Here is a 25,358-nt window from a genome sequence, read left to right as displayed (position 1 = left end):
AACGGAAAAGGGTAGCCAGTTTGCGGTGGGGCTTATATGCTGTGTGTAGATTGTAATGTTTTAGTATCTTGGCTATTTTTTCGGATGTGCCATGGATGTAGGGTATGGCGATGGCATTTTTAAAATCTTGTTGACGAGAAGGAAGGGGAATGGGGGAGGAGTTGATTATTTTTAAAACGATGTCAGGACACAAGAGTGATACCAAACTGCGTTAAAATAAAGATCAATTTCCATTCTAAAAAAGCACTTCGTATATATAGCCGTGCCAGCCAGGCATTACTCCGCGAGCAAATCGCCTCTACACGTGCCACCCTCGCAGTGACGAACGCCGCCATTGGCCCCTTACATTCAGAGCTCTCCACCGTTCTTAACCCTGAACTTTGGTCGATTCTTTCTGGCATTTCGGAAACTTCCGCACAGAGAGAATTCCAAAAAATAAAAAATAAACACATCAAGAAATTTAGCAACCTTGTGAAAAACAAACCACAACAACAAATTCAACCTCTCCAGACAGTAATAAACCTCTCTTCCAAAAGGCTCAACGACGATGCCGTCAGCGCCCTTTGCCTCGGCCATAATTGTGCCGTCGCTCCGAAGGAAGTGCCGGTGCTTGACGTAATGGTGAACATCGAACGTGGAATCGGTCGCTTACCGTCGGAGATAGCTAACAACATCAGATTTGACGTAGTCAACATCCTTGCGCATTCTTCTCCGCCAAAAAGTAATTTATCATATGCCCAACGCACGGCTCTCCTGAAACTACGTAAAGAAAAAAGTATCGTCATCACCAGAGTGGATAAGGGTAATGCCACAGTCGTTCTTAATACCAGTGAATATAAGCGTAAAATGAACATTATCCTCCGTGATCGCGCTACCTACATCCCGCTAGAACACGACCCCACAAAAACACAAGTTAAGAAACTTAAAAGTTTACTCAAAAAAGTATCTTCCTGGTCCCCAGATGTCACGAAAAAACTTAAACCTTTCCGCTCCCGTCCCCCCCGAATATACGGTTTACCAAAAATCCACAAACCCAATTCCCCACTCAGGCCTATAGTAGATGCTACCAATGCACCTTGCTATAGACTATCTAAACAGCTGGCCAACTCTCTGATCCCCCTCACCAGAAGGTCCCCTTCCTATATAAAAAACTCGACCCACTTTAAAGCCCTCACAGAAAATTTAACCTTGAAGAAGGCAGACATATTGGTAAGCTTTGATATCTCCTCTTTGTTTACCAATATTCCCTTAATTGACATCTTATCTCTCTTAGAAAACGTTTTTCCCTCTGACATCTTAGATCTCTTTTCCTTTGCCATTAACTCTGGATATTTCTCGTGGAACAACAAAATCTACAAGCAGATAGAGGGAACTGCCATGGTTTCCCCCTCTCACCCCCCCCCCCCCCCCCTTGCCAATTTCTATATGGAAGATTTCGAAAAACGAGCTATAGACTCAGCCCCACTCAAACCTTCTATCTGGCTAAGATATGTAGATGATGTGTTCTCTATTTGGCCTCATGGCCCAGACACGTTAGACTCCTTCCTCAGTCATCTCAATAGTCTACATCTAAGAATCCAGTTCACTATGGAAAAGGAAAAGAACAATTGTTTACCCTTCCTAGACACCTTAGTCACATGCCTGCCTAATGATACACTTACCTTCACCGTATACAGAAAACCCACACACACAGGCAGATACATTCACAAACTCTCCCACCACCACCCCTCTCAACAATATGGCATTATTAAAACTCTTACCAAGAGAGCCCACAATCTTTGTTCCAGTGGAACCACCCTCACTAATGAGCTTAACCACATACACAGCACTTTCCTCTCCAATGGCTACAGCAATCACAGTATCAAAAAAATAATCAACTCCTCCCCCATTCCCCTTCCTTCTCGTCAACAAGATTTTAAAAATGCCATCACCATACCCTACATCCGTGGCACATCTGAAAAAATAGCCAAGATACTAAAACAATACAATCTACACACAGCATATAAGTCCCACCGCAAACTGGCTACCCTTTTCCGTTCTACGAAAGATCAGCTCCCTCCTCTCTCTCTGCCTGGAGTTTACAAAGTACCCTGTTCCTGTAAGCTGGCGTACTTTGGACAGACAGGCAGATCAGCATCCATCCGTCTAGAGGAACACAAGTCTTACATCTTCAAACACAACTATGGCCATTCAGGCTTGGCTGACCATGTTTTGGACACCACCCACAGAGTATCAAGGAAGAAAACCACCATACTCCACCACAGCAAATTCAAGAAAGAGAGACTTTTCTTAGAAGCAGCAGCAGCTCTCAAAAACCAACCAAATCTCAATAAATATGGTTGCATTAAGCTTCCGAAGATTTGGGAAACACTCATCACCAGAGTTCCCACCTTACATTCCAGGCCACCTACTACTGCCCTTAGAGGGCGCTCTACCTAGATAGGACTTTAGTGTCACCCACGTGGTTGGGCTTAGCATTGTTTGTTATTTGTGCATATGTTACATTAATTTTTTTTGTAATCCTATTTTAATTCTTTTTGAGTGTTGTAAAAAATCCATTAAGCCTCCAACATGTTGTGAATCACCATCTGGATGATATACCCTTACAGAGTGATCACATAGTAACTGAACTAATACTTATGCTTCTGTCACTTTCCCATCAGCACCGAACAAAATAATCTTTCCATCATTCTGTCTCTCTTACTCTGATATGTTGTAAAAAAACTCTTTTGGATTAACTTTGGCCTGTTTAGTTAATTTTCTCTCAAAACATGATTTAGCTTTTCTTAATATACTAGTTACCCTTCTTACTTGTGCTTTATATTGCTCATGAGCATGCTGATCACTTTCGTTTATATTCCTTCCACAATGCTTTCTTTTTTCAGCAGCTCCTGCTTTATATTGTTACTCATCCACTTAATCCCTACTCGGTTTATCCTTCTGACCAAGGTAGTATGCACTCTGATAACAGTCCTTGACTGCTTCCCATGCACTAATATGGGGGTGGGGGGGGGGGGGGGTGGGGGGGGGGGGGGGTGGGGGGGGGGGGGGGTGGGGGGGGGGGGGGGTGGGGGGGGGGGGGGGTGGGGGGGGGGGGGGGTGGGGGGGGGGGGGGGTGGGGGGGGGGGGGGGTGGGGGGGGGGGGGGGTGGGGGGGGGGGGGGGTGGGGGGGGGGGGGGGTGGGGGGGGGGGGGGGTGGGGGGGGGGGGGGGTGGGGGGGGGGGGGGGTGGGGGGGGGGGGGGGTGGGGGGGGGGGGGGGTGGGGGGGGGGGGGGGTGGGGGGGGGGGGGGGTGGGGGGGGGGGGGGGTGGGGGGGGGGGGGGGTGGGGGGGGGGGGGGGTGGGGGGGGGGGGGGGTGGGGGGGGGGGGGGGTGGGGGGGGGGGGGGGTGGGGGGGGGGGGGGGTGGGGGGGGGGGGGGGTGGGGGGGGGGGGGGGTGGGGGGGGGGGGGGGTGGGGGGGGGGGGGGGTGGGGGGGGGGGGGGGTGGGGGGGGGGGGGATGAACACTGGAAAATTTATTTGTTGAGACTGCGCCACCGGTATTTCTATATCGGGATAAGACTCAGTAATGCGCCTGGTAGATCTCTCTCTCTCTCTCTCTCTCTCTCTCTCTCTCTCTCTCTCTCTCTCACTAGTATAAATTCCTTCAACAAAGTTTACATAAACAGTCCCGGTTTCTCAAGTACTTAAACTACGCATTTAATGCCTTAGTTGTTTCACGCTCACAAGTCTGTTTTATTTAGGGACAGTGCATTGTAATTAGAAAGATCAGACGGCACTCTATTGGCATATGATTAAAACACATTTATTTACATTAATAACAAAGTACATTAAGTACGTTACTCTCTCTACCCGTCACTTAGACTTTTAGCATAAAGAAACAAACTTTATCTTTTCAATACTATAAACTATAATTACTCAAATTACTTCTCCGCTTATTAAAACAAATTCTTGAAACTCTTCAGAAAGAGTTTAGCTAGCTATGCCAAGTTATCTCACAAATTATATTCCAATCAATAACAAATGTGAGGACTCTCTTATAGACACTTCTTATTACTATTTCTTATCAGTCCATCTACAACGTATCTCCTAGATTACGAAAGAAATGTACAAGAAAAATTGAACAAACTTACAAAGACCCTGCATCGCAATCACTCGTGGATTTTCTGAACCCCAAATGCGACAATTTTGTCGATTAACGAAGCCATCAAGATGAAAATGAGCCTCATCGCTGAAGATGATTTTGTTCGAAAAATAAGCATCCTCGTTGTTGTTCCATAATCCATTCAACGAACTCTCTTCGCTGTGTGTGGTCAGCAGGGCTTCACTTCTTGAGTCAATTGAACTTTGTAAGCATAAAGATGCAAATCTTTCGTGAGAATACGCTGTAGAGAACTTCTCGAAATGCCCAATTCAAGACCACGGTGCCGAATTGATGTTCCTGGACTCTCAGCAACACTCTCACGAACTGCTTCGATGTTTTCTGTTGAACGACTTGTTGAAGGACGGCCAGAGTGTATAAGATCACTAATTGATCCAGTTTCGTTGAATTTTTTAATTAATCTTTTCACAGTTGATGAAGTTAAATCACTATTCCGACCATATTTTGTACGAAAATTGTGAACTTTAGCTACCAAACCTTCATTATTTTTAAAATATTGCTCAACAATGAAAATGCGTTGTAAATCTTTTAAATCTGTATGATTGCAGTGGAAGTAGTGCTTGCGTCCTCTGCGCTTGGTCGCTCGAAGTTAGGTTTAAATTCAAGTCTAGTCGCCGACTGGAGGAACTTTTTCTAAGCCTTTATTCGACCGGTTCCAGAGTTAGTCGATCTCTGGCACAGGCAAGCGGGTTTTTCCTCCTGGAATCTCGGGTTTTTCGTTCCGTAAACTCAAGAAAATCGACCTTAGCACCCACATTAATTCAGACAGTAACTTATCCTGTTAGAATTGGGTACCAAGAGATGGCAGCACTTGTTTGCTAGCCTCTTCATCGGTGGCTGCCTATAATATTGATAGACATGGGTCAGCTATCTCTGATTGGCTACCGATGGAGATTGAACTGCCCACTCAGTATCCAAAAGCTAGATAGGGTATAAAGGCCTCGCCTACTCCCTATAAGGGAATAAAACGCGTTAACTGATTTATTTATTTTTTTATGATTGCTGTTATCATTGCTAAGTGCATATAGAAATTTTTAAGTGCATGTAGGCTTTCAGAGATTTTTTACTTAGAATGTTAAGTACGAATTTCAGAATTTATGATTTTCTTTAAATAATTCTTTTTAAAACTTTTATAATCTATCCATTTTTTTTAAAAACAATTATTATAATTTTATAAGTGTGCCACTTGAGTATCTATAATTCTGGCCTTTCCCTAAATTTAGGCCTTTCGCTGTGCAATTCACCCCCCCCATAATGTTTTTGAATCACAGCGTTCTTAAAAAAAATCGAATATTGCTAAAGTAACTTCTTGGATTCAAGATTAATTAACTGAATCCTGTCACTAACCTATCCTCCATCCGCATACAAGTAGGTCTGATAGTACAATAATTCCAGTACCAACTATCCATCTTCTGTTGTTTTTACTGTCTTTCGGGTTCTCGAAGGGATTTGAACCTAATTCTTTCCAACTAAACGTACAACGTTCGTTACTGACCGAGCTCACTCAGGAGTACGTGAAAGTTTATCAGTACTGAAAGTGGACTCACATCTAGTCTTTCTGAAAACGAATGCATTTCTTTATCGACCTTTGAACTGGAAGAAGTATCTCCAGCGAGTTTCAAATACTTATATTTCTAAATTTAAAATCTAAATCTCAGAAAGAGACCCAAGGGTCTCTTTCTGAGAGGCCCAAGGGTCACCGAATACAGAGGCCCAAGGGTCACCGAATACAGAGGCCCAAGGGTCACCGAAGACAATTCGGTGATTTTCCTAATAAAGTATTTTGTGAGAATCATAAAGTGTTTTATGATTCTAATATTTAATACATAAATAATAGATTCAAGTAAACTCATATAGTAGTTTTTTTTTTTTCCATTTAATCCACTGTTTGCTACCAACATCCATTACAAGCAACAGTGTTAGGCAACAATGCAATCCTAACTGTTGGCAATTTCACTGATATAAAATAGAAACAAAGCATTATTATTTGTAGTTATCTTTTTAATTTTTAAATAATTATTTCCTCGATAATTTAATCTTTATGAAACATGAATACATTAATATGACACTGAATTTTATGAAATTTTGTAAAATTGTAATTATGCCGTATGCCAAAAGAGAAACATTTGGCGCGGCGCCATCTATCGGTTATTTACTAAATTAAAGATTACTAAATTTCATTCATCACCATCGGTATGTATTTTATACAAATTTAAAATCCTATTTAAAAAATAATTTTTTTTAAAAAAATTAAAGGCTAAAACTAAAACATTTATTTGTTATGTGTTACTATTAAGACAACACCTATAACATGAAAAATTTTCTCGGGAAAATAATAATAATAATAATCAGTTTTTCTCTTGCTAAAATTTAAATTTTATACATAAATTATTTTTATAATAATAATAGAAGTATAATAAGAATAAAACATTAAAAATAAAACATTAAACGAGTAGTTTTAAAATACCATAGACGAAATTTCTGGTTGTGATCGGAAACAAATATGTGTGGTTTGAATACAAGACAGGCCAGTAGATGGCGCAACCAGTTAGATAACGGATTATTTGATACCGAATTTAAAAGGATAGTGACAACATGCGATTAAACTTTGGCCAATTTCTAACTGCTATAATTACTACGTTACGGAGACAGGTCAACTAGTAGATGGGGCAAATTGCCTTCGTTATCTCGACCTGCTCCTATTACACAAATTAGGATACCTGTAATAAAGGTCTGGTAGCAAATCGCCCGCTTTAAGTTCATCGGCTAAAGCGAATGCTGACGTTGTGTTATTGATTCAAGCTGTTTGTTTGCGCTGAGATTTTTTTTAAATTTTAATTATAAATGATCAGATTTCGTTGTGTTGGAGTTGATTTTCTGTATTCTTTTTAATAAATTAGTCATTATGTGCGTTCTCATTATATAACGGAGTACAAGTCTATTATCACGTTCTTTCGATGCTTCATAATTTTTTTTATTTTATTTATTTATTTATTTTTATTTTTGCAGGTGATTCACGTGCGAAAGCCAATGGCGAATTGCGTTATACACTCGTGGAGAACTTACTTCTCCTCTCGTGCTTCAATGGGACGCGTGCTTAACAATGGATAACACAAATAGCAAAATAACAATAAATGCTATTAACCGCTTCGAATTCATTTAAATAATGCAGAACAACATGCTGAATTTTTTGAAAGAAAAAATAATCACGTATGCATAGCCAGATCGGATAGAAATTATCCAAGTTTTTTTTTTTTTTTTTTTTTTAATAGGACATGACTTTAAAGTATTTAATATAGTGCATAGATAGAATTTAATATTTTTAATACTTTTTATTATTATAAATATACAAAAACAATTAAAGTAATAACCTTATATTTGGAAATATAAGAAAAGAGAACGTAAATATGGAGGTGTCACGTAATAATACTACTAATACTGATAACACTATGGCCTTCCAAGTGCCGTTCTTCCGCTAACAAAAGAGAGTACCAAACAAATTGATTATAAACATTACGAAAAATAAAGATTAACACAAAACTAATTTCAAACACTGGTTTTCATGCTACGAAGCCCTCAAAAGAGACAGAAGAACACTCCGGCCGAATAATAACAACAACAAGAACGTATTGCGTTGATTACAGACAGTATTAATAAGGCACGTTTTAATAACAGGGTTCTAGTAATGATGCCATTCACCATCGCACCAATAGCAGCGAAGTTGCTTTTTTTTTTTTTTTTTGTCGTGTTTTTCGCAAAATGACGTAGGGACTTATTAGATTCGTTTTTGGTCACTTATATGCTAAAGGATTCGAACATAGGCAGGTTAGCATATAAGTATAGGACTAAATGATTAGATAATCCTGGGAATCTCTCCACAGATCAAACGCAGAACCAAGTCATTCGGCTTCCCATAAGCAGGATGGTGTTCTACAAACAAACAAAAAAAAAAAAAAAAAAAAAAAAAAAAAAAACGGACTGCCCTTTTTTAAAATATCCACTGACATCAATGTCCACTCTGGGATTCGAACACATAGCCTATCGGCTGGAACAGTCCACTCGGGTAATAAGGCTGTCCGATTCTCATCTCCGAATTGAGATCTCAACGCAGCGCCTAAGACCACTCGGGCGTCCCGAACATTTGGGGTCTATATTGAAATGTTTTAGTAGAGGTGATAAATGCCCACTTTCATTAAATTTGTTATTCATTATCTCTACTAAAACTTGTGTATCGGGCGTTGAAAATCATCGCCCATCTTCTTCTTCTTCTAAAAGGTGTGGAGATTAATTCGAAGTGACCACTATTTTGCTTATTGGAGCACTGAAGTGGCTTTTTGTGTTTGGCCTTTAAACTGCGATCTTGGGTTAAAGTCCTTCCCTAATCTCTGCTAATGCACGATAATTTTATTATTTTTCTTCGTTGTAATTCACATGAAAAAAAAAGGAAATGCTGTTTCGTGGTAGAGTTCATAGTATTTTAATTAGTAACGATAAGTTTTTTTATTTTACTGGAGATTATCCTTCATTAAAAAAAAAAACTGTTGTAAAATGTTTTTTTTTTTTTTTTTTTTTTTTTTACATCTCAACTATCTTTAAAAACTAAAAATCCACATGGAATGAAAAAAAATGAAATGAGATGAATGGAATAAAATTATTGGTATTGTTACATGCAACCCCTGAAGTTACAAATAATATAAATAAATTTATTTAGAAATTTATGGGCCAATTCACAAATCTTTATGTACATTGGCGATTTTTTTCTCCTTTAAGTTTGAGAGAGAGAGAGAGAGAGAGGTAATTTCCGAGTTCCTATTGTTAGCTGGAGTAACTGGAGTAATATCTTTTTGCGAAAGAGTGAAAGAATAATAAGCCACTTTCACTGGCTCACTTTCATGTGAACTATTATGAAATACGACTATTCCGCTCTGATTGGCCGAGTGGTTAGCGTATCCACTCTCCAGCCCAAAAAGCTGGGGGGTTCGAATTCCGCCGTGGGCATGGTTGTTTGTGATTGTCTGTGGAAATACTAGTGGTAGTAGGCAGATGGCGTTGGTGTAGAGCAGTGTTTCTCAAACTTCAGATATCTGCCCCTTCTTAAATTTCCATTATTACCAAGTACCCCCTAATTCATTAATTAAAAAATAAATCAATTAACTAATAATTAATAAATTAATTTAAAATAATAATTAAAATTAAATATCTATTTTATTTGAATTTATATGTTCATGTAAACAAACAAAAATATGATTCATTTTTAAATTTTGGTTCTCTAGAGATGTCGATGACACACCCTTATCAATTTCATTTGATGCAATATCAACGTTTTTTTGTTGCTTACAGCTACTTGTATTTGCTAGATTGCTCTCTTTTGGGGGTTTCATAAATTCAATGATCCATACGTAAGAATTTGAAAGCTAAAAAAAAATACTGTATTTACTCGAATATAACTCTAACTTTTTTCCCAAAATTCAAGCTAAAAAATCGTGTTGCGAGATACGTGCAGGAATTTTCGGAAACTAAAGTTTTCAGAAAAAAAACTGAAAATGGCGCGACTTACCAAGCTCCTACTCGCTATCACTACTTTTGGCATCGAGAACAGTTTCTTTGTGTGCATCGTCAAAGTCATCTACCCAAATAGCGTCATCTTCTTTCCCATTATTTCAAGCAAAAATTACCAGTCATTTACAAGACTTGAGATACGTAGCGCAGCGAAGAACTGCATATGATTGGTGCGGTATTAACAAAAGATCGCGCGAACCAAAGACAAATTAGCGTTTCAACAGTTGAGTTGAAATGCTAATTCCCTTCAACCGAATTCCATAATATCTGAAACACGTTCACTATATATTTCTTAATTTTAACACGTTAACGACGGGGGTGGTATCAAGCAAAACCATGTTCCACCGGCAACATATGGTTCTGCTTGGTCTATATAGCAGTTTCTGTTGGAGAGGGGATGTGATTCATTAGTTAGTGCCGTTTTATCCCGGTTGTCTCTAATTGCACTGTTTGTTGAAAAATATAATGACTCCTTTAATTATGCATAGCCGAAAATTGCCAGGTACCCCCTAACGACCTTCCACACTTTGAGAAACACTGGTGTGGAGACATAGAGAGTTGTAGAGGTCTTCCCTCGATGAGTCTTTGGACTCCCTGTTGGTGTCACATAATAATAATAATTATTATTTATTTGTTTATTTAAAATTTTCAATATCTACGGGTGTTATATTAACTACAGTTAAATATCTACGGTTGGTATAATAACTACAACCTATAAAAATCTGCGCATTTACACTGGATTGTACAAAATGAGAAATCAAGCTGTCGTTTAAAGACAAGGTTGGATTAAGTAAAAGTTCTCAACTGCCGAAACGGACTAACAGGAAAACTAACTATTATTACTGAGATCTTATTACTCCACTGTAATCTACCAACTATCTCCACATGGTGGCTGTTCGCCTTGTTTGTATCCTAGAAAGCAATAGTGAAACTCAAGAACTACGACAATAGAAAACGAAAGAAAAAAATAATAATAACAATGACTACAAATTAATGACTGAATGTCTCCCAGAGCCCTCTTGTTCTGTAAAAGGCTTGGTTTATCCACTAATGATTTTTACATCCTAGTTGGCAGTGCAATTCCTTGTTCCAAAGCGAGATTTTGCTCATAATTGATGTATTGGTATTTTTCAGATAAAAGACCTTCTTATGTTCATTAATTCTAGCCTTTCATTGTCTTTTTTTTTTTTTTTACGTCTTCACTTGTGTTTCTCTTTACTGATATCTATTTCTAGCATTCTTGTTAAGCTAATAAAGAGATAAGTTAGTCGGGAAAAAAAATTGCAAGCTCTTGTTCTAACAAATAGTCTTTCATACATAAAACAAAGCTTTGCAAGAACGGAAATAAAAAAAAAATATCAAAAATTAATGAAGGTTGATTTTTTTTTTTTTTTTTTTCATTTTAATATTGTAATTGTTGAATGCGGACAATGGGACAGTAGATGTAATTGTTGATGAAGTTCACTTTTGTTTCCAAACGAATAGAACAAAAACAAAAGTTCAGATAAATGCAGAGAAAAGTTTTTTCCATCGAAGGACACACACACACACACACACACACACACACACACACACACACACACACACACGTAACCTCGCAAGAGTTGTGTTCAATTATTTCATGTTGCAGTCCAGATTGTTTGCTGTCGGGACCACAGAGGCGAAACATTCCGCATTAAGATGACTCTCCGGAGGGAGCTTTAATGGTACCAATCAACAGATGCATCCATTAATAATTATTTATGCATGGGCAAGAAATTATTTACTCCTTCTCTCTCTCTTGCTTTTTCAATGCTCATCTCCATGGCATTTCATAGCGGAAATCGCAGCTCACTTCGATTTCCGTCGTAGTTTGGAGGAGGAGCAGAGTGTAAGAAAGTAAAAAAAACATCCCCACTCTCACTTTAGAAAGATGCAACCTGTTTTTTTTTTTTTTTCGATATAAAAAGCTTCTTCTTTTTTTGAAAGGTGATCTCACGCTTCTATGACGTCACTTCCGGTAAAACTTGCAGTCTATATACTATTTTTTTTAGCAATTCTAGTATCACATTCACCGCACCTCAAAACGACGAATAAATGAATCGACAAAAGTAAGTAAATAAGAATAAAAAACGAGTAAATTAGTAATAAATGGACGATATCTCCGACGACAAAACTTTTGGAGAGCGCCCCCCCTCCCCCCACACACATACTCTTGAAGAGTACCTGCATATAAAGCTCGATTTGATTAAATGGAGCTAGGATTGTAAAAATTAGTAACAATGGCGACATTTACAGTGTATCAACCCACAAAAGGGTTTTAGACAATGGTCCATTAATATCGTAGTGATATCAGGGTTAGATAATCCAGAAACCGTAAACTAGAGAGCAAACATGGAACTATTCGAGCCACTTCAGGCCTTCAATAGACACAGTGGTACTTTCATACCACTGTGCAATGTGGTGATGAATCCATTGCCTACTTAAAGACAATCAGAATGCGCCCATATCCTACGATGGGATCCAAACCCACCCCCAGTTGTTTTGAGATGACAAATTCAATAAACACTTGGCAAATCATACCATAAACTGAAAAGAATTTTAGATGACAACTCATCAAACACATCATGGATTGACGTTTTGGAGTAAGAAGGATCCCTCGAGAATGCTTTATACTTAAGTGTGTTTTCCCCTCATGTCAGAATTAAGGCGAACCTCCGTAGCTCGCCTTAATTCTGACATAAGGAACTTTATCTAGTCACTTTCGGCTAAAGGCGAGTTAACTGGTCTCATACGGATGTGGAGGTGTTTTCACCCGGAAACTCGGGTTTCGTGCCCTAGAACAGACAAAAACGCCGTGAACACACATGGATTACAGTCATGAATACGTCCCAGCCATATGCCCGGTCCAGAGCTCGGATAAAATTGGGGGGGGAGAATGATGAACTACCCTGTAAAAATCTCACCTGGAATACTTTGTGGGCAATGCCTACAAAGTACGGTCGGAAACGACTGAAAGGGAAAACCAATAGAATTAAGGCACGCCAAAACAGTCCTCTTTTATTAGTGAAAGGACGAAACTGTGGAGAACAATACCATCAACTTTTTTTTGCTGAATTTAGTAAAAAGAAGTCTTCAAAACATTGAAGGAGTTGGTGTACAACTTTGGGCATGCCAGCGTACATTATACTACTTATCTTGCAATTCTCGTAGAATTACAGCATATAGCCATGGATAATTGGAAAACGAGATTGAATATCGGCCTAAACTATTATTAATATTTTAAAGGGTAACTTAGAAGCAGTAACAAATCAAAGGTGATACAATTCCCCTAAACGGCAGTTCTTTGATACAATTCCCCTAAACGGCAGTTCTTTTGTGTGCAAAGTGGAGCTACATTCTTGCGTTAAACAAACGGATACCCTCAAAGGATCCATTTAGCCTTCAAGATCTTCCCATCCCCCCTCTCTCCTCTAAATTTCTTCATGCGTACATGTCAGAAACACGAAACAGGGTACTTACAAAACTATCGCATCGGGGGTTCGAATTTATTACGTACGACTTGGCAAGGGTTCGAACAATATTTGTTGTATTACTTGAGGCACATCTACGGAATCCTCGGAATAAAAACTTGGATCTCATCCCTACTGAATGAATTCGTGGGATGCAAAACTCCCCTTTAACTCCATATAAGACTGACTGATTCATCTTCGTTTGAAAAGATTCTTGGATCCGGATCTTTCCCAATTTTTCCATCAAACATTTTCTCCAACTGAACTCCTCTATAGTTTTAACATCTTTCTATAGAATTAATCAAATCATCGCTATGGAAAATTTATGAATATCTCGACAAATGTTGTCAATATCAAATACGGTATCTAAAAGCCTGAAATCCTTAATTGTTTTTAAATAAAAATATTTGGGTATTACGGCTGCGTATCTGTAATCTTGTTCGTTTCAAATAATTTGATACTTTTTTTATTATTTTATTGATGAACTAGAAGAATTAATATACAGTTTATGAGTACGTTAACTACTGGGTAAACGGTGAATCTTAAAATGTCACGACGGAAGACGGAAGTACTGTTGAAATTGTTTCTTATCAACGTGCTCAAATTTATAGGATTTAAAGAAAGTTCAAGTTGAACTAATGAGACGTCTAACTTTGAAACTCCTAACTAGGATAAAAGATCGGAACGGGAAAGTTAGAATAAAGGTTATTTGTTGGTAAATAGAGCAATACAATGCACTGAAACAACTAATTAAGAGCAGTCGAAAACTTTCTAAGATTGAACAAAACTATGAAAACAAGTATTAAAAAAATAAAATAAAAAACGTGCACGTTGTACTCAATAACAATGAAAACCGATCAGAGATAGCTAAACTTTGTTCAGTATGAAAACAGTAATAAACAATAAATAAATTGAAACTAACAATTCACAAGTGCAGACGATTAATAGAAATACAGAGAAAAGGGCTCAACAATTTCGAACAACCTTTGTTATCGGATTTAAGTATTTAAATAATATATAGAGACCATTAGTGATTTTCCTATCAAAGCGACCGTTCATTTAAATGGAAGTTAAGAAGGAACACATCTGTGTGTTCTTGCAGACAAACTTTTGTGAGCTATAAATAGAAATCATCATCCATAATTTCCTAAAATAACCACGCAGATAGTGAAAATGTAACTAACGATAGCTCTTCCCATGTTGGCAAATGTCTACCAACCCTAGGCATGTCGCATGCTTTTTTTATTATTATTATTTGTTTATTTTTATGATAATTCTCTTTTCTGCCAATAGATGGAGCTGACACTTTCCCTATACTTTTTCCCAGGTTGAGTTTCGGCTTATTGTTATTTGTTTATAATAATAAAATTATAACTTACGTTAAGGGAAAAAATATATATAATATTTGTAGAATTTTCAACTAGATTTTCTAGCCATTATCAATACGGTCAAAAAGAGATAAATATATGCTTATTTTCTCCCTAATGTAAGTTGTCATCGTTATTTTAACTCCATTGTTATGAAGTTTACTTACGTCTCGATTTTTAAATCTATTTTTACTGCTTCATTTTTTATTATTATAAAGAAATAACTCGCGAGTAGCATCAGAGGTGTGAAGATAGGCTTACTTTTCGATGCTAATTTGAACTGCATTAGATGTGGACAGAATTTTGTTCGAACTGAAACACTAAAAAGCAGCACGGAATAAGTAAACAACAAAATCATTTTTTAAAATTACTATTAGAAAAAATCAGGTTTTCCAATGATATTAAAAAAAAAAAACACGTTCTCCATAATAGAATTCTATGAGTAGTATAATAAGTCCAAAAGACAAACAAACAAACACGAGGTCGGAAATGCGCATAACGCTTCAAGCCAACATCAAAAGCCCGGTCTGTCTGTTGGAAAATACGTTCGTGGTCTAGTGTTAGAGATTATTCTTGTTGCCTTGAGGATACATTTGTAGTTTCTGTTGAAATGTTGAACTACGCTAACAATTGTTCATTTAGTTACGTTTCTAGAGTTTGTGTGGAAAACTTACAACTATCTTAGAAGAAAAAGATAGTTATAAGTTGTAAGAAGAAGAAATTCAAAGGAGTTGCGAATGTCGATGAAAACTAAAAGATAAAAACAATAATTAAAAAAGAAATTTGTATTCACATTTGCTCGGTTATCGAGATGAAGGTTATTTTTACTTTGCACGTGTATTAGCAAGTCGTTTACTAGAAATCTAGCCAATGTGTTCCTTAAGCCACCCCCCCCCCCCCTTACTTTCTTAGAATTTCGAGATATAAACAAATTCTTTCTTGCTATCTCATTTCAGTATCCTTGAGAGTCAGAATGCGATTTAATGTTTATTCTGATTAATTTAAATTTTTTTTAACAAAATATGTTATGTTTTCTTATAAAAAAATTAAAAAAAAAATAAAATAAAGGATAAATGTAAAATAACATAAAAATAAATAAATATCAAATAAAATAATAAATAAATAAAACCCCCTCCTGTTCCTAATAAAATGAAATTGTTTTTCGTGGTTACAGGTTTGTTTTTAATGCTTTGAAGGGCCCCCAGAGCGAAAAAGATCGAGAATTACTAATCGCTTGTCTAATATTAACCACACTTATCATTTTGGAGTGAATAATCTAAAACACATTTTCCCCTAATATAAAGTGCAGTAAACATAACCGGCCCTATATGATAATGGGAGTAGATAGCGCGCTTACGTTCTTCAACCAATGGGACATACGCCCGAATTCTGCTACGAACGCGGATGCTTGTGAATGCTTTTAGGAAGAAGATGATTTTCACCGCCCTATGTGACACAACCTAATCTTGCTTATATGAGGTCCGAATCGGCTTGAAAAGGTTTGATCTCCAGGGAAAGGTTTGTGAATTAGCTAACCCTTAATTCATTCGTGGTACTAATGTACGATAGGTTGTAACCTTTTTGTTGGTAGGATTCACATAGTAAAAGGTTCGTTACTGAGTCGAGTTACCACGAGTACTGAATCGTGCATCCTACTAAATCACCGGATAGAATTAAATATATTCCTTCATTTATTTATTCCTAGTACTTATAAGTTCTGAGGGCTCACCATCTTCAATGTTTTCTTCGCCTTCGTAACCATAATTTTCAGTGTCGTAAACAGCGCGTGGCGAAAGAGGCGCCCATCACGGGCGCAACTAGGTTTGAGGCGCAAAAACGTATAACATTTTTGGGTTAGGCAAGTTAGACACTTGCCACAGGTGCTTCATACTCTAGTTACGTCACTGATAATTTCAATAGGATAATGCCAATACGATAGGATACTTTCAGGAGTTAGCCTTGTAGTGGAAAAGACCATAAAAAAATTCTTCGCGTCCTAGACAGAATTTAAACCTAGATTTTTTTTTTTTTTTCAACCAACGTATCGCCAATACCGGACTTACATATGCGCTTATAACTATAAGGAATTGAGAAGTAAAAATACGCTGAACTAGTTATAAATCGATTGGATTAGTAAAATTACATGAAAAATGGAAATAAATGCAAGTAGAAAGGACGTTAATATGAACTTTTTTTATTATATCTTAGACTTATTTACTTTCAATAGAAAGTGAAAGGCAAATGATATCAGCTAATGTTGTGATTTCTGCAACGAACAAACACACTTTATTGTTTGTTTAAAGTGCACGATGTTTTTCGTTAGGAAAAACAGAAGAGACATCTTTTCATTCAATATCAAGTTAATCCGCGTGAGAAAGAAGAAAAAATATAACAAAATATTTTTTCTTTAGAAAGATTTGTTTTTATTAGTATTTGGAAAATCAAGGTTATTGTGAAGCTATTGAGTTGCCGAGAAAACCAAAGTGATATTTCTTATATCACTTTTGATATGGTTCGGAACGTGTCTTACGATGTGACCAACAACTTTTACATCCAAAACAACGTCCGTTTTCTAGAACACTTTTGTAGTATTTTTAGACAAAACGCGCATGATCGAACTACGTCATACAAAACATGTGCCATAGTTGGCATTTTGCCAGCCACACATGTGCTTCCATTTTTTTTTTAAAAAAAAAATTCTTTTTCTGTTATATTTTCACGAAACCGTGGCTGCATGCACTCTCTCGTGTAGTATTTTATTATTGTTGTTTTTCGTCATTTGAATAAAACAGCTACCATCGTGACGTGTCTGGCACATCGTAAAGTGATGCAAATTACCAAACAAGCAAATAGATAAACAAGCACGATCATAAACAGGTAACAAACAGGCTTATCGAAATAAATAGCAAACAAGCACCTGCAAAGGAAGAATTTGTTAGTTATTCACGAGATATTTGACGATTTCTCATGCTGATAGAGAATAATTTTTTGTTTTATTTTTTTGGGAAAAGAAAGTGTGTAATAAACGGTTCCCCTTGCATCAGCCAGAAATGGAAAACACAATCAGATAATTGCGTACATTTATCTCACTCCTTTTTTTTTTTTGTAACTGTTAAATTTGAATAGTGATATCAAACCACTGCCATTTTGAAAATAACGTATTTAACCTTGGGGGTTTTAGACAATGTAATCGAAATGTAGATGACAATTAATTGAAATAACACTTCGAATCAGTAAAGTGGAATGCTTCCTCTGCGACAGTTTAATAATTATAGTGCACTTTGCACCGAGTGAATATCGTCAGGCTGGGTTGACCTTCAAAAGCGCGAGCGTGTTAACTACACGGCCAATTTATCCCTTTCAACGACTACGCAATAGCTTTTCATGGAAGCAAATATGTGCAAATGATATTTTTGAAATCAGAATGAGAAACTCTTTTAAATAATGTGCGATTTAATATCTTAAAAATAATAAATTTTATTTTATTTAATAACAATTATTATTTGTATTTTAATTGTTTAAAGGTGGGTTATCGGTCTCGTACTGAGACGACAGATTTTTTCCTCCCAGAAACTAGGATTTTCATCTTTTAACCGTGGTAGTGATCACGCATAAGACTAAATTACTTTTATCAAAGGATACTTGATAAGTAGTAGGATTATTATAATTATTATTTATTACTATTTACGAACTAACTATAAAATTTTTAGCATAATTTTATTAGCATTTTATTATGTTAAAAAATCAACAATAAATTGTGCTATTATTTTATTACTTGTGGATCATCCTTCTCACGAATAAGGATGTGTGTACGTTGTGGCATTAATTGCATACAATAGCTAATGAAATATTTGTGGATCTGTAGATACGATGTCTGAAAAACACTCTGCAATTTATGAATAAAGGTCGATTCAAGGATATCCCGCAAGTTTCGATTAGGTTGATATGAGATTTTCTGAATTCGCTGGCCATTCAGGATTCAGATTTTATCATCCTTGACTTCGTTTAGGGAATATAGGTCCAACATGTCCGAGTGCACGTGGTTCGCTATAATCGCACTTTGGTAAATACTAAATGAAGACCCTAATCCTGATCAACAAAACATGTACAATACAATGATATCAAGTGTATGGTATTAGACATTAAAATCGACTCGTGTGCAAAGGGGGGCGCAGAGCCATAGGAGCTCGTGATGCCGATTATAGAAGCAGCTTTTAGCGATGACCTTCGGTGAAGAAAAAATGAGGGATCTCATGTCGACCTTTGACTCTGAAATCCGATAATAGGATAACATGACGTCTCTTTATTTCGGATATTATTCTTGTATTCTGCATGATGTGTTGGCAACGTCAACGTCACCTGTTAGCGAGTCTGTACCAGGCATTGCACCTTTTGTTTACAACGCGTATCCATTTTTCGTGGTCCTCCACTGTCCGTGAGTAGAAGGTAGTTTCGTTTGTTTGCTGCCTAAAACTAGTATTGATATCGAGATGAAGTTCAACGATTGTGTCCTTCCGAAGTCTGTAATATCGTCACTTTTATCCATGATTGCAACCGTAACATTTTGATTTGCTCTGTCATGTGCCCAGTTACACAGAACTAGAACACGGCGCTACATATAATGTGTTAAAACGGGAGTGCCTGAACGTTATATCTCTGTGTATTTGTAAATGAATATAAGGCGTATTGAAAAATTATACTGAATACTCACATTTCCTAACAAAAGCTGATTGGCTACTTGTTTGGCTAGGCTGCTAATATTAGCCATGCGCACATTGTTTTGTATTTTAACTGCATGCAACTTTGAGGGAGTAAAAATCTGAATTTCAAAGTACAGAACAATTAGAAATGTCATCGTATCTACTAGCATAAATGTAACCTTAGCTACTTTAATAATGCTGTATTTGTCCACATAGTAGTTTATTTTTTACTTTATCTGCTGCACAGATGTGAGGATTAATATAGTAATGGAGGAAGATAACCGAGTTTACCACCATCTTTTCCAAACGCCAGAAAGATAATCAAATAATATGGATAAGCTTTAAAGCAATCATCGTATTTTGAGTAGAAATGTAACATTGTAGCATGTACGTGATTTGAAATACACGGCAGTATTAGAGAAACCAGTAAAATCAATCCGAGCAGCATACAAAACAAAAAAATAAACTAAAACCAATAAGTAAACAAGTAAACAATCAGGTAAATAAATAAGTAAACAGGTAAACAAATAAGTAAATAGGTAAACAAACAAGTAAACAAGTAAACAAACAAGTAAACAATCGGGTAAACAAATAAGTAAACAAGTAAATAATTAGGTAAACAAATAAGGAAACAAGTAAATAATTAGGTAAACAAATAAGTAAACAAGTAAATAATTAGGTAAACAAATAAGTAAACAAGTAAATAATTAGGTAAACAAATAAATATATTTCACTTTGAAAAATTTTAATTGCTTATATTTCAAAAATTGTTTGTTCTGCTAAACTGTTATTTTAATTTCGAGCCGTCCCTCGTTCTATCACATGCACACTCAGAACGTCCCTTGTACACACTGCGACTTGCAGTCATGAAATAAGAAAGTCAGAAACCCATCGTTTGCCAGATTACATTTCGTAAACCAAAACTCGAAGTCTGAGCCAAAAACGAATGATTCTGTGGAAACAGTTAAGTTGTCAGCACAGCGCTAACTTCATCAAGATGTATTTCGAGTGACATCAAAGAAATTTCCTGAAGCTATCTCTCTATCGGTAATGGATGATGTGTGTTGGTGTTCAACAAGGCATTCAAAGGCCTTCCTTTCTTTTCATTGTCTACCTAATATCCAACATAGCTCCCCACTAATAAGCTATGTGGCACCAAAAGCTTCCTCGAACTCTTAATTTTGTAAACAATCTTCGCACTGTTGAAGGGCCAAGTTATCAATCCACGTCCGTCTTCCTGTCAGGACTTCTTAGCTTACAGCTTCTCTGCCGTTGCCTCTATTTGTGTCGCGACGTTTAAAATAGCCACGCGAACGAAGACAATCTCCAGACAGCTTCTAAAAACGACAGAGAGACAGACAGAGATACGAGACGTGACTCCATACACAAGGTGTTTTGTATGAAAATACAGAGATTAGGTAGAGCGTGCCATAAACGACAGTGACGAGCGACCGTCGGAAACGATGAGTGACTTGGCTTTCGTATGCGGTGAGAATGCCAAGTGAGAACCTCCTGAAATGCGTGGCGAGATGAAATCCTCAACGACTGCACACACACACACACACACACACACACACACACACACACACACACACACACACACACACACACACACACACACACACACACACACACACACACACACACACACACACACACACACAAAAATCGTGTTGGGAGAAATTGGCAAAATGAGGCATTCAGAGCTTGCAATCAGTAGACAGAAATGAATCACTTAACTGTTCAGAAAGAAAGAAAGAAGGACAAACGGTAGCAGAGAGAAATATAGAGGAAAAAATAGTTTAGAAGAGGGGAGAGAGAGAGAGAGAGAGAGAGAGAGAGAGAGAGAGAGAGAGAGAGAGAAAAGCAGGAATCTGATCATCCCTTCTTAGATACTCCAGATAAGGGGGCCTTTCAAACATACGTACCTCGTATTTACAGTCATGGAGGAAACTACTACAGCGCCAGACACTGGGGATGGGGATATCATCTCCATGGCGGGCTCAGTTAAGAATTATCAATTAAAGTTGTTATAAATCAAGTATATTCTTTTTCAAACTTCCCAAGTGTGTCTAAATGTTTTTAACTACCTAGCATGTATACGTCTAACGTGTTATTTGGAACAAACTTCAAAAAATATAACATTTTTATGTGAATTACGTCTCCGAATGACTGGTAATCTACCGTATTCAATACCGTTGGCTGTTCTTGAAATAAGCAGCAGTACAAGAAATTAGGTAAACAAATAGTTTACCTAGTTTCTTGTACTGCTGCTTATTTCAAGTAAACTTTAATAATAATTATTATTCAAGTTTACTTGAAATAATAAGGAAATAACTATTGAAGGAAATAACTCTAATAGTTATTTCCTTCAATCTTATACAACAGTATTTTTAGTCGCTTCTCATGTGGCGCGCTGCTAAGAACGAAATGACAGAAATCGTTTTCAGCAACTAGAAGAATAGAATTTAAAAAATAATGCGGTATTGTCTTTTCCTTCTTACAAAATAAACTTAGCTTTATTTTATTAAGATTAAGTTTTAAAAGGCCTTTTCACGTGTATGTGTTTTCATTTTTAATAAACTATTACTATTATTACGCTGGATAGTGGTGCTGATTTTCTCGTGATTTTAAGTTATTGATCCCCTTAATTTAGTTAATCAAGATATTACTATGTTCCCATAGTTAATTTATAGTTATATAGTTAATTTCAGCAAAAGAAAGTTATTGAATCTATTATTCAAATTCTTTTTAAAATTTTAAAATTTTAAATTTTTTTAAAATTTAAAAATTTTAAATTTTTTTAAAATTTAAAAATTTTTAATTTATTCCGTTTCTAGCAAGGTAATACTGAGACCAAACCAAAGTGCTATTTGCAGGATATTAAAAATAAAATTAAAAAAGAAACGAAAGAAAAAAAAAACGCTGATGACTCGAAGGGTGCTTGGTTTGAAAAGGGTCACAAATTCCCGCTCTTGTTAGTCGATGATGTGCGACTCTGTCACTTTGCTTAGCAATAAGGTGGCAACATGGATAAAATTGTTTCATTTACAGAACAGGACTCTTTCTGGTTTTCTTTTTCACTTCCTCCCTGATTTGTACGTTGGAGCTTAGTGATGTCCTTCGAGGGTATGACTGACACTCTGGTAGGGAGCCCACAGCAATCCTTTCATTCAATAATATTGAAACGCTAACTTACGTAAATCAGGCGTTATCCTATGAAGTGTTAGGAGGTCCTGAGTCACACGATGAATGATCGAACTGTCTTGAATCCCGTTCCAAATTCGAGTACAGTTGAAAAAGTTTGCTGTGCCAAGCACACTTCAATTTTCGAGCCCTTGTAGAAAAACTGTGCGTTTCATATAATTTAAAATTAGATTTGTTAAACTATTTAACTGTTCTAGCTGCTTCAATGGTGCAAAGTTTTTGTATTAAAACCCATGACATCTATCCGCAAATAAATAAATGTATACGAAAATGAATGAAAGGCTGTTTACATTGGGCATTTCAAATAATGAAATACTGCTGAAGGAAACGTATGATATTAATATAATAAGAAAAAATAACTTAAATTATTATTCTGATTTCGATTTCCTCTAAAAACTCTCTAAATCCTTTTATTTTCAAGAGTAAGCGAAACTCGTGTAACGCTAATATTTTTTTTTCCTTTTATGAATTTCATTTAATTATTTTTTTCTTTTTATTTATTTATTTTAATTTATTTATTTTAAAGAGAAGGTGGCAATTCTCCATCTTTCAATATTCACTGATAGTGAACTAAAAGTATCAATGAATATCAAAACTCAGGAGAAAGAATGTGGGGTTTGTTATCTTCGATTTTTGATAGCGAAAAGTTTGTTTCTTACTTAGGTAATAAATGTTTTTTCAAATTATTTTAAAATTTTATCTTTCATGAATAAAACGTATTTGCGACATATAAGATTTATCAGCAGAGTTAAGTTTGTTTCTTTCTGAAAATAAAAAACAAATTAAAAATATTTTTACTAGCTATTTAAAAAAGTGTCAATTTATTATTAATAAAACTTGAGGTATCTTAAACCATCCGATAAAGCTGATTGGTAGATAGGTAATAGTTTCAGATTTATTTATTTATTATTATCGTATTTTTATTTTAATCCCAATTAATTTCGGGGTAGTAAAAATCTGCTACCTCCCACGCAATTTAAACAGTCACGTGGGAGGAAGTAGATTTTTACGTCACTGGAAACTGCAGCTGGTTAAATAAATTGATAAACTATTCATAAGAATAGAAACTTCTGCCTCGCGGTGCGGAAATCCACTGATAAAGCAAAACAAATCCCTAAATTGTGTGGTAGAATGGTGAATCTGGTGGCATAACACTTTCTGCTCATTCCCCCCCCCCCCTCACCAAAGGCACATAAGGTGGAGATCCATTTCCTTCGATTAAATCTCATTATCATCAAATTCCCAATTTATTTCTGGTTTTCTTCCGGTCAGCCATATTTATTTGTTTTTCTATTATTTGCTAAGTAGTTTAGCCCTTCACCTTTTTCTTTTTCCTTTTGGGATTAATGTCAAAACCACTTTTGGAATCTCTCTTCTGTCCATTCTCTGTACATGTACAATCCATTATTTTGTGAATATATATGCATGAATATTATGCGTATTGACATATATCATATTTTTGCATCTATATATATATATATATATATATATATTAATCAAATATCGTTTGGAGAAATAGAACATTCCTTCTTAATAATTTGGATTCAAAATCAAAATAAGAAAAAAAAAACACTTGAATATCGAATTGATTTAAGCTGAAGCTAGAAGTCTTTTTTAAGACAATAAAATGTCGTGGGAGAAATGGCAGCTGATTCTGCTGATTTTAAATGTGGGTGGTTTGTTTAATTCAAGAAAAGGAAAAATATAAAAAGGCTTTCATCATCTGTCGAGTCTGAAAGTGACCCATTGTGATGTGGCCAAAAAAGATACCATCACGAACTTTTATTGCAAGTGAAGGAGTAATAACTCCAAGATTTGAAATTTCAAAGGACCGTCTATTCCTCTTGGTGAGAATACACAGGGAGACTATAGGTTAAGCCAATTGTAATTTACCATTTTGAAAACCCGAGGGTTTTCAGGGGGGGGTTGACAAGATATTGTCGGTTATTTGAAATTCTAATAAAAATTCACGGTAACATTTGCAGTGTTCCATGAATGGTTTGTAAATCACTTTGTTCCAACTACTGAAAAATAGTGCAGAGAGAATATAATTTGACGTTTAAAGTTTTATTACTCCTTGATAATGTGCCAAGGTCATCCTACAGCATTAACCAACTTAAATACAAACGTAAAATTGGTATTCTTGCCTCCCTGAATCACCAGCGTACTGCAGCCTATGGAGAAAACGAAAAACTTTTATTTGGGTGGAACAATTAGCAAAGCAGTAGTAGCTATAGTGTAGATGAAGCGATAATCCTGAAAGACTTAAAAAGGATTGGATATCTTAGAGGTAGTCAAAAACATTCGCCATTGCTAGAAAGAAATAAAGCCAACAAGCTGGAATAAACTGTGCTAATAGTTTGTTTGTGGTTCATTGGATTTCGAAGTGGTTCATTGGATTTCACAATCATCCAGGAAGTTTATAGAAATAGGATTGAGGTTGGACATGAAAATGGATGCTCCAAATGTGGAAAAATCAAGTGATTCTCATTCAGTTGAAACAAATGATTAGCACATCATACCTCCAATATAATAACCTCCAATTATTCTACCATATTTAGTGAGATCCCATTTCATTGTGTTCACACGCCTTTCCAGTTTTCAGCCTCTTTATTAAGTTTATGATTTCATGTTTAGATTTGGTTCTAATGTGAATATTTCAATGTTTACTTACGGGACGTTCTTCAATTACTGATCTTCTTCTTATAATGTCAATTCTATTGTTTTTTACATTTAAAATCTGATCAAAATTTTGTAAATCTTTCAACAATCTTATATTCTTCAGTTAGCAGCTCACTATTTCTTTTTATCCATTATTGTATTTCTTGCTTCCTTCTTTTAGAGCAGGTTACAATTTTCTAACCAAACTTAAT

This window comes from Typopeltis vanoorti, chromosome 1, assembly GCF_054136105.1.
Source record: "Typopeltis vanoorti isolate ZY-2024b chromosome 1, IOZ_Tvanoo_1.0, whole genome shotgun sequence".
Classification (NCBI taxonomy): domain Eukaryota; kingdom Metazoa; phylum Arthropoda; class Arachnida; order Uropygi; family Thelyphonidae; genus Typopeltis; species Typopeltis vanoorti.
The sequence above is the reverse complement of the archived record's forward strand: the minus strand, read 5'-3'. Positions refer to the sequence as shown.